The 12,080-nt window shown below is 47.0% G+C and overlaps 1 non-coding gene across 1 annotated transcript; it reads right to left on the minus strand.

Annotated features, from left to right (window-relative positions):
- Positions 1-414: 414 nt before the first annotated feature.
- On the minus strand, positions 415-487 carry Trnak-cuu (transfer RNA lysine (anticodon CUU)). Its single transcript has one exon. It is a non-coding gene; the product is annotated as a tRNA-Lys (tRNA).
- Positions 488-12,080: the final 11,593 nt, after the last annotated feature.

Genomic DNA, 12,080 nt, shown 5'->3' on the forward strand with positions numbered 1-12,080 from the left:
CATCCTTCTCCTGTGAGGATGGAACTTCCGATGCCTGGTTTATTAGAGCAGTGCTCTACCACTGAGCTAAAGAGTCGCGGCCTAGCGGTACTCTTGGGTACATCGTCCTTACGGTCGTCTGCATCATCAGACTTCAGCTGACAACACTTCATATTACCGGCTAATATTTGCAGCTATGGCGACCCATTACTGCTTGGCTACACATCTGACACGTAACCGATGTGCTCTCCAAACAACAACACTTGCAATTCAGAACATGTCTTCCACACATGTCTACAAAATCACCTTCACATTCAAATACAGTTTCCTTGTGACTGACAGAGACGTAGGCAAAGTTTAAAGTTGCTATTTCCATTACATCTCGTTAATCAGAAAAACGGTAATTTACATCTTCAGGGGAACAAAATTCCGTTCCGCCCAGCGTGTGGCTCGAACCCACGACCCTAGGATTAAGAGTCTGACGCTCTACCGACTGAGCTAGCCGGCTACCTCGGTGAATACCTGCCGGATAGCACGTCACACAGTACTCGTTTGGGTTGGGTGGACCCATTCAGCATCTCTCCATGCTGCCTAATGTTTTCCTAACGTCACACTCGTCACGTACTTCACTTTTATGTCATAATCATTTCTGAGAGGTAAAGAAATTGCATGACAGCATGAGAGCTAGTGGCGTCAAAATTAACACACATACATTATGTGACTCAGAAGCCGAACGAGTTACTTTCCGACGTTGTTTTAGATGTGCAAGTGCCAGTCAAAACTCTCGGTGTCGGCACTCTGCCGACCATTTCGCTAGTTAACACCGGTCTTGTTGTGTGTGTTTCAAGCTCAAGAGCATTTCCAAGCAAAAAATGGTCAACAGCAACATTCAGACGGCTTCGTACTGCTCAATTGCTACATTAAAACGGTATGTTTCTTTTTCAGAACTGGAAAAAAACGAGCGGGCCACATTCGAACCTGTAATCATCAGATCCGAAGTCCGACGCCTTATCCATTAGGCCACACGGTCACTGACGATCAATTATAACATGTATACGACTCATCTCGAAACGCTCACACCCCTGAGCATTTGTGTTTTCGTTCTACACAGCCGCTGCCCCTTGCTCTTTCCCACCCATTCGTTACATTCAACCTCTTACGAGACCGACCAAATATAGACTGAGAAACAAGACCACACACTTTGTGCATTCGGAATCGAAGGCAGGGCGTCCCTCGCCGCATTTGCTACGATGGCCATTTGCTACTTCTGCAGAAGCGGCGGCGGCGGCGACTTTATGCTGTACCGCTTTGGCAAATGCTTTATCTGCGCCATTCGCCTTAATCACATCTGAGAGTAATTCTTAAAAAAACGCCTGTCGCTAATTGTTCGTCATCACAGATACTGTTTGCTATACGGCCACAACGCGCAACTGATTTCCAAAATTCATCTTTCTCCTGTGAGGATGGAACTTCCGATGCCTGGTTTATTAGAGCAGTGCTCTACCACTGAGCTAAAGAGGCGCGGCCTAGCGGTACTCTTGGGTACTTCGTCCTTACAGTCGTTTGCATCTTCAGACTTCAGCTGACAACACTTCATATTACCGGCTAATATTTGCAGCTATGGCGACCCATTACTGCTTGGCTACACATCTGAAACGTAACCGATGTGCTCTCCAAACTACAACACTTGCATTTCACAACATGTCTTCCACACATGTCTACAAAATCAACTTCACATTCAAATACAGTTTCCTTGTGACTGACAGAGACGTAGGCAAAGTTTAAAGTTGCTATTTCCATTACATCTCGTTAATCAGAAAAACCGTAATTTACATCTGCAGCGGAACAAAATTCCGTTCCGCCCAGCGTTTGGCTCGAACCCACGACTCTATGATTAAGAGTCTGACGCTCTACCGACTGAGCTAGCCGGCTACCTCGGTGAATACCTGCCGGATAGCACGTCACACAGTACTCGTTTGGGTTGGGTGGTCCCATACAGAATCTCTCCATGCTGCCTAATGTTTTCCTAACGTCACACTCGTCACGTACTATAATTTTATGTCATAATCATTTCTGAGAGGTAAAGAAATTGCATGACAGCATGCAGAGCTAGTGGCGTCAAAATTAACACACATACTTTATGTGACTCAAAAGCCGAACGAGTTACTTTCCGACGTTGTTTTAGATGTGCAAGTGCCAGTCAAAACTCGCGGTGTCGGCACTCTGCCGACCATTTCGCTAGTTAACACCGGTCTTGTTGTGTGTGTTTCAAGCTCAAGAGCATTTCCAAGCAAAAAATGGTCAACAGCAACATTCAGACGGTTTCGTACTGCTCAATTGCTACATTAAAACGGTATGTTTCTTTTTCACAACTGGAAAAAAACGAGCGTGACAACATTCGAACCTGTAATCATCAGATCCGAAGTCCGACGCCTTATCCATTATGCCACACGGTCACTGACGACCGACTATATCATGTATACGACACATCTCGAAACGCTCACACCCCTGAGGATTTGTGTTTTCGTTCTACACAGCCGCTGCCCCTTGCTCTTTCCCACCCATTCGTTACATTCAACCTCTTACGAGACCGACCAGATATAGACTGAGAAACAAGACCACACACTTTGTGCATTCGGAATCGAAGGCAGGGCGTCCCTCGCCGCATTTGCTACGATGGCCATTTGCTACTTCTGCAGAAGCGGCGGCGGCGGCGACGACGACGACGACGACGACGACGACGACGACGACGACCGCGAGAGGCTCTGAGATATGTGAGAAATACATCTATAAAATGTAATTCAGACTGCCTCGTCCCACTTTATGCTGTACCGCTTTGGCAAATGCTTTATCTGCGCCATTCGCCTTAATCACATCTGAGAGTAATTCTTAAAAAAAACGCCTGTCGCTAATTGTTCGTCATCACAGATACTGTTTGCTATACGGCTACGACGCGCAACTGATTTCCAAAATTCATCTTTCTCCTGTGAGGATGGAACTTCCGATGCCTGGTTTATTAGAGCAGTGCTCTACCACCGAGCTAAAGAGGCGCTGCCTAGTGGTACTCTTGGGTACATCGTCCTTACGGTCGTCTGCATCATCAGACTTCAGCTGACAACACTTCATATTACCGGCTAATATTTGCAGCTATGGCGACCCATTACTGCTTGGCTACACATCTGACACGTAACCGATGTGCTCTCCAAACAACAACACTTGCAATTCAGAACATGTCTTCCACACATGTCTACAAAATCACCTTCACATTCAAATACAGTTTCCTTGTGACTGACAGAGACGTAGGCAAAGTTTAAAGTTGCTATTTCCATTACATCTCGTTAATCAGAAAAACGGTAATTTACATCTTCAGGGGAACAAAATTCCGTTCCGCCCAGCGTGTGGATCGAACCCACGACCCCAGGATTAAGGGTCTGACGCTCTACCAACTGAGCTAGCCGGCTACCTCGGTGAATACCTGCCGGATAGCACGTCACACAGTACTCGTTTGGGTTGGGTGGACCCATACAGAATCTCTCCATGCTGCCTAATGTTTTCCTAACGTCACACTCGTCACGTACTTCACTTTTATGTCATAATCATTTCTGAGAGGTAAAGAAATTGCATGACAGCATGCAGAGTTAGTGGCGTCAAAATTAACACACATACTTTATGTGACTCAAAAGCCGAACGAGTTACTTTCCGACGTTGTTTTAGATGTGCAAGTGCCAGTCAAAACTCGCGGTGTCGGCACTCTGCCGACCATTTCGCTAGTTAACACCGGTCTTGTTGTGTATGTTCCAAGCTCAAGAGCATTTCCAAGCAAAAAATGGTCAACAGCAACATTCAGACGGTTTCGTACTGCTCAATTGCTACATTAAAACGGTATGATTCTTTTTCAGAACTGGAAAAAAACGAGCGTGACAACATTCGAACCTGTAATCATCAGATCCGAAGTCCGACGCCTTATCCATTTTTTTTTTTTTAGGCTTCTCCTCCGTAGAACTGAAAATTGAAAAATTAAGGCTTCTTGGGAATTAATAAATTGTCACTCTTGCTTCATACTGAAAAAAATTAAACAAAAATAGAAAGATTGTAACTGAGGAACACGTGCAAGAAGCTTCCACTGCATTGTGTGCAACGAAATCACCTTCCGATATTACCGAGATCCTGGAAAATCATCATAGATGAAAGTAGTTGCTGGAGATATGGGGTTCATCCAGCAGTAAGTGTGAAGCCGCAGTGCCGTTTCGGGGTTCTGTCCGAGGCCTTCACGGCTACCGTAGCGGCCCTGGGGCACACGAAGTCCCCACCGTACTTCACCCTCAACAGCGATCCCCTACTTTGGCCTGTGACTACATTTTTCGTAGACGAGGGCTATTAAGATGTTTATCCAATCCCTTGTCTCTGAAACAGAATGTGTAACATGTAACATGTGTAACATGTTTTTTTGTGGTCCCTGCGCGTACATATCTGATAATATTTTGCTCGTTCGTATAATTCGTATTCTAAAACACGGTCATTGCCGTGTTCAGATATAACGTAATGTACATAATTGCCAAACAACCACAACACAGCATTGGTTTTCTGGACAGGGAAGAAAACACCATCGGGGAAGAGTAATTTTTCAACATTGATCTCAGTACTAACAGTTCTGGTTATAAAGGCTACCCGCCGTTGGAGTCCCCTCCATATTTCGGCGTATCCGCCACAGAGAAAGCGGTGGATCAATGTGTCAACTGCGTCACATCGGGTGCACACAATCGTGTCACTAAGACCAATGGAGTGCAACTTTTCGTTAGTGGAAACTACGTTATTAACAACTCGGTACCAGGTTGCCTGAATGTCGGAAGACAGTTCACGATTACTAATATTTTTCCAAATTCTTTTCCAGTCTTTGTCGGGATATCTGCACTCCATTTTGTTGACATGTTCTTTCGTTGTTAAGAGTTCCATTAATTTCCTGCAATTCCTTGATTGTGGATTCGTGACAATACTGTCCATGTAGCTAATCTCTAAAAAGAACTGGCGAATATATTTCAATTTATAATTAATTCCGCCTATATTTATGGGTGGACGTAAATTTTCTGGCTGTAGGAGTCGATACAGCCTGGCTGTAATACTATGTGGATGTTTTTCTATAATTTGTAGGGTCCTCTTTATATATAACGCCGTAGTCTTCCGCCATATATCTGTTAAACCTAGGCCACCTTCAGCGGAAGGTAACGTAACTGTACCGACTTCTACTCTAAAAATATTCCCTGTCCATATAAATCGGCAAATGATACTCGTTATACGTTTGGCAATGGGTTTCGAAACTGGCAATATTTGACCTATATATATAGCTTTTGATAAAATGGACAAATTAATTATTCTGATTCGTTGTTTAATGTTCAGACGTCTGGTCTGATTGAGTATTGTGGCTCCTCTGATTGTATCCAGTACTTTCTTCCAATTGTAGGTCATGGTCTGAAGCGGACATCGGTAAAAGGTGCACCCAGAGCGGTGTGACGATCGACGGAGCGTGCCCATTCCAAACGGACATCTTGAAGACCTTTAAGATTTAAAAACGAACTCTTCACCTCGTTAACCCTAGCGCCTGTAGCTTCACAAAAGATCTGAATATTCGTAGTTAATTTCTCTAAATCTTCGTTACTACGAATAACCACTCCAACGTCATCAGCATATGCATTGGTGACGTTGTTAACGCCAGATATCGTGATGCCCTCAAGATCGACATCGAGTCTCCTTAGTAAAGGCTCCAGTGCAACAACATACAGGAGCATTGACAAAGGACTTCCCTGCGGGACGCCGTTGCGAATTTCAATGGGTGGAGTGAAATGCCCATTTACAGACACTTGTGTTTGGATGCCTTCAACAATGTTAATTAACACTTGCACAAAATGTTGACTAAAACCCACGTAGGTCAACGTTCTGAACAAAAATAAGTGGTTGACCCTGTCAAAAGCCTTTGAGAAGTCGATAAAGGCAAGGCCTCCTGGTGAGAATGACGTTGCAAAAATTGCAGAGACATCCCTATATTCACAAACAGTTTTAAAAATATTCCGCCCCGAGAGACAGGTTTGGTGGTCACCTATGATCTTCTCCATTAGAGGTCTCAGTCTTTCCTTCAGTACACGTGCAATTATTTTATAATCCGAGTTCATCAAACATATTGGTCTCAATTGATTGAGATCTTTAACTGTCGCGTTCCTTCCCTTTGGTATTAGCACAGTTACGCTTTCTTTGAACTCGCGTGGAACAGTAACACCTTGCAACACTTCATTTATCACTTCTGTGAATTGATTACCGATGAGAGGCCAAAATTTACAATAAAACTCTACAGGCAAGCCATCAGGCCCTGGGGACTTACGGGTAGGCGAATATTTAAGTATATCAAACACCTCCTCACATGTGATCGCAGTGGTAAGGGACACATTGTCCTCGTCATTGATAACGTTGTCGATACCTGTAGTTCGTAGCAAATCGTTCGCACAGTCTAGATTATACCGGGTATCAGTATATAACGTACGATAAAATCCATAAACTGCATTTAAAATGTCAGAGTGTTCCGTCAGCACCCGGTTATCGCCCACTCTAAGACAAGCAATAAACGCTCGTCTTCTATTTCTTTCATATTCGAGTAAGTAGTACAGCGATGCGTTTTCGTCCTCCACCGTTGTCGGGACACGAGATTTAATTTTTAAACCCTCCAGCTGTTGTCGCTTGAGACTTATGAGGTGAGCCTTGATCTTCTTTATTTCAATGAAAACCTCATCAGTCATCTGCTGAGCTGATAGTTCCCTTAAGCATGTATAGTAAAATTCAACGGTATTGCGAGACCACATCGCTCGCTCCCTCCCGTAAGCTATTAGGGATGATCTCAATTTCTTTTTAGCACATGAGGTCCACCACGCAAGGCGAGAGCTGTATTTATGGCGCATACGTAGAGCAGCCTGCCATACCTCCGCTACTGTTCTTGATAGGGCACCCTCGAACAACATATGGGTATTCAGCTTCCATAAGGGGCGACCCCAATACGTTCCTTGCTTCTGAAACCGAATGCTGCATTTCACTGCGAGATGGTCCGAAAAGGTAGTGGGAATTACTTCGATACTACTGATTTTATTTTCCAGGTTTGCTGTGACGTATATTCTGTCTATTCTGCTTTGCGAGCGACTACTGATGTACGTAAATTTGACTAACGTGGGGTATTTGCTTTCCCACACGTCTGTCCACTTCATGTTTGTCACCAAAGCCGCCAGTTCCCTGGAGAAGTTAAAATTTGGTCGCTGATCCTTTTTGTGAAGTACACAATTAAAGTCACCACCGATTAAAGCTTCCGCCGGATTCCCCTTAAGTAAATAGACCATATCGTTCTTAAAAAAATTAGCCCTATCATCTCTAGCGTTGTTACCAGAGGGGACATATACATTTAAAACAGTAGTAGTAAAAATTTTACAACTGATGCCCCTCCCATTTTCTAACAGACAGATATCCTTCACATCAATACCATCTTTGACAAGGATCGCAGTCCCACATGTGGCTTCCGGTGCAATATTTAAAATCTCTTGAAAACCTGGGACATAAAAGTTGTGGACATTAAATTCCTGTAGGAGGGCTATATCAGTATCCGACTGGTAAAGGAAATCTTTTAAAGAAGCGACTTTTGTTTCACTGCGAATCCGATTTATATTGATCGTGGTCACATTATATGTCAGTTCCGTTGGCATAGGTGCAGGTAAAAGAAATTGGCTAATGAAGTATACCCCATGCAGAGTCACGTCTGTACCATTCCATTCTGTCTGTCAGAAAGAAAATAGACATAAAAAAAAAAAAAATTAAATGCCACTAGCATGTGTCAGGTCCATCTCCATTCCGTGGTCGGTGCGATCTTCTTGGGCATCGGCCCAATCAAGTCCTTTTCCTGAGACAGTTCGGTCTAAATCCATAGTAGTGCCGGTCTGCAAACCTGCGACGCCAAGCGGTGCGCGAGGTTGTTGTTGAAGATCATCTGCATCGGCACGACTCATCTCCGCTTCAGTACACTCGTTAACTCGTGCTACTGGGCATTGTTCTCGTAGTCGTTCATTATCCCTTAAATGTTTTAACTTTTCCCGCAATGCAGGAGCTAAACTCTCTGCTGCTTTGTGTGCCAATCTCCTCTTCTTGCCTTTCTTCGAAGATCTCTTCGGCGATCTAGCAGGAGATGAAGTTTGCGACCTGTCAGGAGAAGTACCGGATGATACGTCTGACGTCGCCTGTTCCTTTTTTCGGACAAAAGTCCGCGTATCGCATTCCACAACGGCAGAAGGAGGCACATCTTTTTCCATGGCTCCCACTGGTAGCAACCCAGTCTCCAATTCTACACTATCGCTCGTTGTGGTTTCCTTGACGCAAGTGTCTTCTGTGGGCGCCAACGTGAAACCAATGTCCAGATTGCTATCTTCGTTCATAGTTCCCGCAGAGTGGATGCCTGGAGCGTCCACTCCTCGGAAGCTAGCGGCAATATCCTCACGTTGGTGGGAATCCTGACGACGCAAGGAAACCTCCGTTGCGGGTATTTGGGGATCTTCGGCCGAGTCCGCGGAAGAACGAGCAACCACAGTGGGAGAGTTGGAAAAAGTTGGCGTCGGCATAGATTCGAGGGGCGCGGAGCTGATCGGCAGACCATCCGCAAATCTAGAGCTTGAAGCCGGAGTATCATCGACAACCGCCCGCGAGGCAGCAGGCTCCCCGCGCACAGGCGGCACCGACTCGCCTCGGCTGCGTCCATTAGGCCACATGGTCACTGACGACCAACTATATCATGTATACGACTCATCTCGAAACGCTCACACCCCTGAGGATTTGTGTTTTCGTTCTACACAGCCGCTGCCCCTTGCTCTTTCCCACCCATTCGTTACATTCAACCTCTTACGAGACCGACCAAATATAGACTGAGAAACAAGACCACACACTTTGTGCATTCGGAATCGAAGGCAGGGCGTCCCTCGCCGCATTTGCTACGATGGCCATTTGCTACTTCTGCAGAAGCGGCGGCGGCGGCGACGACGACGACGACGACGACGACGACCGCGAGAGGCTCTGAGATATGTGAGAAATACATCTATAAAATGTAATTCAGACTGCCTCGTCCCACTTTATGCTGTACCTTTTTTTTTCCTTTATTGTCATTTTATACCTACAAAGGTAGGCCGGCAGCGGCCTAATATGCCGCTCTTCGGCCACAAGAAACAGACAAGAGATAAAAACAGGAAGACATAATCTCAAAACACAGACATGGAGGACAAAAATCAGAAGACAACAGAGAATAAAAAGAATTGAAGTCGTTCACCGACGCAGCACTGTTTCAGTTTTAAAAAAACGGGCAGCACAGCACGGAACAGAGAACACTAGCACAGGTGAACGGTGGAGCAGAGAACGAAGAAACACTCGAGGTACAGACGGGACGAAAGACACGGACACTGCGGAGATGGGCTTCGGCGCTTGCAGGGGCACTGTCCACACCGAAAAGCTGGGGGCCTGCCAAGGGAAAAAACAGGGGGAGGGAAGGAGGGAGGGGGAGATAGGATGCCAGGGAGGAGGAGGGGAGAAAACGAAAAGAGGGGGGTGGAAGCCCAGGGAGAGGGGGAGGGGAGGTAAGGATGGAAGGAGGGAGAGAGGGAGGGAGAGAAGGGAGAGAGGGTGCCCACAGGAAAATGAGAGGAGAGGGGAAGGCAAGGCTCAAAGTTGGTAGGACGGGTAGATGGAGGGGAGGAGGGCATCATCCGGGAGGGGGAGTCGGCGGAAGCCACCTTGGGAGAGGGTGTGGAGAGTGTGAAGATGGAGAGCAGGTGGGATACAGGAGTACAGGCGCGGCAGTGGGTTGGGGTGGGAGAGGATGGAAGAGACAAGCGGGTGGGGAGGATCAAGCTTGCGGGAGGTGTAGAGGATCCGTATCCGTTGGAGGAAGAGGAGGAGGTGTGGGAAGGGGATGAGGTCATAGAGGAGCCGCGTGGGGGAAGGGAGGCGGATGCGATAGGCGAGGCGGAGTGCATGCCGTTCAAGGATTTGAAGGGATTTGTAAAAGGTAGGCGGGGCAGAGATCCAGGCGGGATGGGCATAACAGAGGATAGGGCGGATGAGAGATTTATAGGTGTGGAGGACGGTGGAGGGGTCCAGACCTCATGTGCGGCCAGAAAGGAGCTTCAGGAGGTGGAGTCGGGAGCGTGCCTTGGCTTGGATTGTCCGGAGATGAGGGGTCCAGGAGAGGCGACGGTCAAGGGTGACGCCAAGGTACTTGAGGGTGGGTGTGAGGTTAATAGGACGGCCATAAATGGTAAGATAGAAATCAAGGAGACGGAAGGAAGGGGTGGTTTTGCCTACGATGATTGCCTGGGTCTTGGAAGGATTGACCTTGAGCAACCACTGGTTACACCAAGAGGTGAACCGGTCAAGATGGGATTGGAGAAGGTGTTGGGAGCGTTGCAGGGTGGGGGCAAGGGCAAGGAAGGCGGTGTCATCGGCGTACTGGAGAAGGTGAAGGGGGGGTGCAGGTGGAGGCATGTCCGCCGTATAAAGAAGGTAAAGAAGAGGGGAAAGGACGGAACCTTGGGGCACACCGGCAGAGGGGTAGAAGGTGTAGGAATCAGTGTTGTGGATAGTGACATAGGAAGGGCGGTGGGAAATGAAGGAGGCGATCAGACGGACGTAGTTAATAGGAAGAGCAAAGGTTTGGAGCTTGAAGAGGAGACCAGAATTCCACACTCGGTCATAGGCGCGTTCAAGGTCAAGGGAGAGGAATATGGCGGAGCGGCGGGAGTTGAGTTGTTCGGAGAGGAGGTGAGTGAGGTGAAGGAGAAGGTCATCGGCAGAGAAGGATGGTCGAAAGCCACATTGGGTGGAGGGAAGGAAGCGGTGCCGGTGGAGATGCTGGTGGATGCGGCGGGTTAGAATGGATTCCAGGACCTTGCTGAAGACCGAGGTAAGGCTTATAGGACGGTAGGAGGAGACAGCGGAAGGTGGTTTATCGGGTTTGAGGAACATCAGGATCCGGGAGGTTTTCCACAGGTCGGGGTAGAAGCCGGTGGACAAGACCACATTGTACAGCCTGGCCAGGGTGGAGAGGAAGGGGGCGGGAGCTTCACGGAGGTGACGGTAAGTAACACGGTCGTGACCAGGAGCAGTGTTGCGTTTGGTGCGGAGTATATCGATGATGTCTTGAGTAGTTATAGGGTTATTGAGTTCAGTGTGTGTAATGTTGTCCAAGTACTGGAAGCCAGGAGCTAGTGGAGGGATAGAGGTGTCAGTTCGATCGCGGACATCGGGGAAGAGGGAATAATCGAACTGGGGATCGTCAGGGATGGTAAAGACATCGGTGAGGTAGGAGGCAAAATGGTTGGCCTTACTAAGGTTGTCAGGAAAGGGATTGTCATTATGAAGGAGAGGATAGTAAGAGGGGGGGGGGGGGGTTTGATCCAGTAAGGCGGCGGAAGGCTGACCAGTATTTGGACGAGTTAATAGGTAGGGTAGCAATGCTGTACCGCTTTGGCAAATGCTTTATCTGCGCCATTCGCCTTAATCACATCTGAGAGTAATTCTTAAAAAAAAAACGCCTGTCGCTAATTGTTCGTCATCACAGATACTGTGTACTATACGGCTACGACGCGCAACTGATTTCCAAAATTCATCATTCTCCTGTGAGGATGGAACTTCCGATGCCTGGTTTATTAGAGCAGTGCTCTACCACTGAGCTAAAGAGGCGCGGCCTAGCGGTACTCTTGGGTACTTCGTCCTTACGGTCGTCTGCATCATCAGACTTCAGCTGACAACACTTCATATTACCGGCTAATATTTGCAGCTATGGCGACCCATTACTGCTTGGCTACACATCTGACACGTAACCGATGTGCTCTCCAAACTACAACACTTGCATTTCAAAACATGTCTTCCACACATGTCTACAAAATCACCTTCACATTCAAATACAGTTTCCTTGTGACTGACAGAGACGTAGGAAAAGTTTAAAGTTGCTATTTCCATTACATCTCGTTAATCAGAAAAACGGTAATTTACATCTGCAGCGGAACAAAATTCCGTTCCGCCCAGCGCGTGGCTCGAAC

Source organism: Schistocerca gregaria, unplaced genomic scaffold, assembly GCF_023897955.1.
Source record: "Schistocerca gregaria isolate iqSchGreg1 unplaced genomic scaffold, iqSchGreg1.2 ptg000077l, whole genome shotgun sequence".
In the NCBI taxonomy this organism is placed as follows: domain Eukaryota; kingdom Metazoa; phylum Arthropoda; class Insecta; order Orthoptera; family Acrididae; genus Schistocerca; species Schistocerca gregaria.